Source organism: Ictalurus furcatus, chromosome 11 (assembly GCF_023375685.1).
Source record: "Ictalurus furcatus strain D&B chromosome 11, Billie_1.0, whole genome shotgun sequence".
NCBI classification, from domain to species: domain Eukaryota; kingdom Metazoa; phylum Chordata; class Actinopteri; order Siluriformes; family Ictaluridae; genus Ictalurus; species Ictalurus furcatus.
This window is the reverse complement of record NC_071265.1, coordinates 17,303,480-17,308,353: the sequence shown is the minus strand read 5'-3', so window position 1 is coordinate 17,308,353 and position 4,874 is coordinate 17,303,480.

Genomic DNA, 4,874 nt, shown 5'->3' with positions numbered 1-4,874 from the left:
AATGATTTTGTATGCAGGAAACACAGCAGCAGGCTGAAGTAGAGCAGGATGAAACAGCTGCGTCTTCAGGGTTTCAGGTGAGGTCCTAATTATGAATTATATTTGGGAATTGTAGGGAAGCATCAGCATTAAAGTCAGTCTTTAGGATGTTCAGCAATTATACAGTATAACCTTTGAAAGTCAGCATATTGGTCATGAGTCTGTTCACTCAATATTAACATTTCCCTCAAAAATAAATGGGATCCAAAGTTAACAAGTAATTTCATAGTTTACCTTCTTTTAGTCTTTGATCTGTTGCTTTGTATAATTTATATTTAAATGTAAATACAGATCTTAATGTAAGTATTGATGTTATATTTTAATAAACCATTTGGTTGTCAACATTAAACAGTTCTTTTTTCCCCCCCGGGGTGGGTGGGTGTCCCTACCAATATTGAGACCAAACCTACGCCCTTCACTGAAACATAAGGAAAACACGGGAGTATTCGACTTCACCGACTTCGACTTCACCCCGTTTCGTCGCCTTCTATAACAGACTCGTTAAAGACAAACGGATTTTTAGAAACAACGTAATGTGGCTCTGGAATACGTCACGGGTCTAAACTGAACTTTTCACCATGATAAGATACCCAAAGTTAACTCTTCAGCTCAACTCTCGCCACTGCTCTAATTCTCTCTATCTCACCATGCCACTCCTCGCACAAAATGGCGGTGCTCACGTCTACGCAATATCAAAATAAAAGTCTTTACTGGAGAGACTTTGTAGGCTCCCCTACATTCCCCCCTGCTAAACTCTGCCATACCAATGTACTTCCGTTCAGCGGTTCAGTCCCTGAAAAATAAAGAACAGAAACAATTATAAGGTTTAAGTCATTCAACTTGAAACGCTTGAGATACATTCACATTAAAAGAAACTTCCAAAACATTCAGGTTTGCATAGAATTACTTCAAGACATAGTCAGTCCTGTGCAAGGGCGTAACCATGGTTATGGACTTTGGGGGGGGGGGGGGGTCCACCGAATTCGGCGGGAGGATATGCAAGTGACTGTAAAGATAATGGTCGAAAACTGGAACTGACGTTAGCCTAGCCTACTTCGTGGGTGTGCAAATATCAAAAGTTAATTGACGTTCTTAAGAACAAACCAAGCCATGGTATGATGCCTTCTATACTAAGCTAAACTTACCTACCATTTAGGTATCTAGTTACTTACTGTCTGAAAAAAGCTTGTATGTTCTGCTGTACTTTACTACGCTTCGCTGCTGTCTCCATTTCTTACAGACTGAGACGCTAAAATATATCAACGAACTTGCATTGTGTATGGGCGCAACCAAGTGTACAATTGGAATGGGGTCACACCTATTTTCCTTAACAAACGGAAATATATTATAAAGGAATAGACACAAATAAATAGAATAGATGAAGAAAAGACAGATCCGTTGGCAGGGTTTATTAAATGGGGACATATAGAAAATATTTTGTACTGGATATTGGGGGGACAGATTGGTATTTCCTCAACATTGGGGGGGGGCACGACCCCCCCAAAGAATGCGTGGTTACGCCCATGGTCTTATGCCTAACAGGTAAGGGACCTCTGTTCCGACATTGGGAATGTCTAGATTCAGGAATGATTTCATTCTCAATTTCTGCATCAGATCCACCTGAATTTACTGACCCCCGTACAGACTGACCTACTGAATCATCAGCTGACACCTCGTGGTCATGCTTCCTAATGCCTGTGACTAATTCATCCTCATCTTCCCCTCTACACCATGTTTATATGTGTGGTGGGTGCAAGGGTAACAAAAGGGCTGGCAAGAACATCAGACTCTTCCGAGTCAGTGGGTTCCTGTTCTGTATGTTCCCTAGATTTACGTCTAAATGGGCAAGGTGGTGGTGATGACTGAAAAGTGCAATGCCTGATTTGATCCCTGTGTACAACTTTACATGGGCCCCCTTTCTCTGGACGAATCGTGTAAACTGGAGTATCTGCGTGATTCTGTTTAAACACAATGTAAGGTAGGGATTCCCAGTGGTCTTGTATCTTATTCCTTCCCCTATGTGAATGGTTGTGTAGCAGAACACGGTCACCAGGTCTTATGAGGGCTCCATATGATCTGCGATCATAGGCTCTTTTCCTTCGCTTTGAAGCCTCTTGTGCTGCATTGTTAGCCACTTCAACGGCTGTCTTCAACCTGTCGTAATGGTTTTTCACCCAGTCATCCAGATTGTCAACTCCACTGTCATCCAAGTCTCTCCCACCAAGGATATCCATTGGCATTCGGGCATCTCTCCTGAACATCAAGTAGAATGGTGAATAGCCGGTTGAATCGTGGATCCGGCTATTGTAGGCCATAACTAACTCAGGTAGATACTGCTTCCAATTCTTTTTCTTTTCTGGGGGTAGGGTCCTTAGCATGTTATGCATGGTTCTATTGAATCTTTCACACTGGGAATTACCCTGTGGGTGATATGGACTTGTGCAACTCTTTCCGATTCCATATACTTTACATAGTTCTTTGATGACACTGGCTTCGAAACATCGACCTTGGTCGGAATGTAGTCGTGCAGGACAGCCATAGTGGACAAACCAGTGCTGTACAAGTGCTTTTGCCGTGGTGAGAGCAGTCTGATTTCTGGTTGGCACTGCCACCGTGAAGCGAGTGAACATGTCAGTTAAGACGAGGACATTCTCATACCCTCTCACAGATGCTTCCAACAGAGAATAATCCATAGCGAGGACTTCCAGCAGTGCAGACACATTAGTGCACGTCACTGGAGCTCGGATTTTAGGGAAAACATCCTTTGCGAGAGTGCACCTCTTGCACTCATGAATCCAGTTTAGAACGTCCTTGGTCATACTTGGCCAGTACTAGCTTCGTCTCATGTGCTCTAGTGTGCTTCTTGGTGCAAAATGGCCAATGTGATCGTGCTGACTCTCATACACACTGTAACGTAAGGATTCTGGGACCACCAACTGACAAATTTCTTCTCCGTCTCTTGGGTCAAGGATAGTTCGGAACAACACACCCCTTTTTAGATTGAGCCGGTTGAATTGACCAGCAAGCCTTTTTAGCCCCACATCTAGGCCCTGCTGCTCTACTGGGCTAAATCTCGCTCCAGCTATATCCAAGGACTTTCCTCGTCACAGATGCCTGGACTTTGTGCTGCTTTTCAATGGCTGGCCATAGGTAGGTGCGCACCTCATCGGAGTCCATCCTTATGAAGTCTTTACCAGAGTCCTCTTGCTCAGGCTCCTCACCCGATGGGATCCTTGACAACACATCTGCATTTGTGTTTTCTCATCCTGGTTTATAGTAGACCTCAAAATCATACTCAGCCAGCTGAGCCATCCACTATTGTTCAACAGCTCCTAAATTTGCAGTCTCCAGGTAGCGCAAAGGGTTATGATCAGTGACCACAGAAAACTTGGAGTAGATCAAATATTCTTTAAACTTTTCGGTCACTGCCCATTTTAGGGCAAGCAACTCTAGCTTGAAAGCACTGTAATTTCAGTCATTCTTTTCTGACCCACGCAGGCCCCGACTCGCATATCCAATTACATATTCAGCTCCTCCTTGTCGTTGGCTCAATACGGCTCCAAGACCATGCAAACTCGCATCTGTTGTGAGTATGAAGGGCTGGCTAAAATCTGGGTTTGCAAGTACTGGTGAACATATTAAGCACTGCTTGAGTTTGTTGAATGCGGTCTGGCACTCAGTGGTCCAGTTAAAAGGCTCAACCATTTTCCCCTTTCCTCCTTTACCAACCAGGGCATGAAGCGGCCGGGCCAGCTGAGCAAAGCTGGGAACAAACCTTCTATAATAACTCATGAATCCAAGGACTTGTCTCACTTCCTTGACGCTCTTGGGAACAGGCCATGTTTCCAATGCCTGGGTTTTCTCTCTGTCCACCTGTATTCCCCGAGAGGAGATCAGATGACCGAAGAATTTCACCTCAGGCTTTAAAAGAAAGCACTTGCTTGGCTTTAACTTCAAACCGTGTTGTCTCAACCTGTTGAACACCATTTCTAGTCTTTGACAGTGGCTATCAAAATCTTTTTTAAAGACGATAATATCATCAAGGTAGATGAGTAGTATGTCAAACATTAGATCGCTGAGCACCACCCCCATCAAACGTTGAAAAGTGGCAGGAGCATTGCAAAGTCTGAATGGCATCCTGGTCCATTCAAATAGTCCAAAGGGAGTAGTGACGGCTGTCTTTCCCCTGTCTTCCTCACTCATGGCCACTTGGAAATAGCCTGACATTAGGTCAAGTGTGGAGAACAGCTGCGCATTCCCCAAGGCATCTAGCGATTCCTCCCTGTTAAGGAGAGGATAAGCGTCTTTGCAGGTCACTTTATTCAGCCTCCTATAATCACAGCAAAAGTGCACGCTGCCATCCTTCTTGATCACAATCACAGCCGGTGATGCCCAAGGACTACACTTTTCTCTGAGGACACCTTGAGACACCAAATCTCGAACATGTTTTTTTACTTCCTGAAACACCTGGGGTGGGATTCCGCGATGTCTTTGCTTAATGGGAGGAGCATCTCCTGTAGGGATGTTGTGTGTGACCGCTGTCGTATAACCGAAGTCACAATCATTCTTTGAGAACACGTCACTGTGCTTTGTCAAATCTCGCAGTTTTTCACGCTGAGTTTCTGTGAATTCTTCAAGGTTTGTTTGCATTGCAACAGGCAACGGCTCTGTGGTGCTGTCCTCCGCTTCTACCTGATGTTGCTGCACAGCCTTGACATGCAGAGCACCCTCCTTCTCCTCAAACTCAACAAGCTCTTTTGGGACAACCTCCTGTGGCTTACACAGAGTTGCTATCCTACACCGAGGCATAAGCTTTACAGCCCTTTCACTAGAAT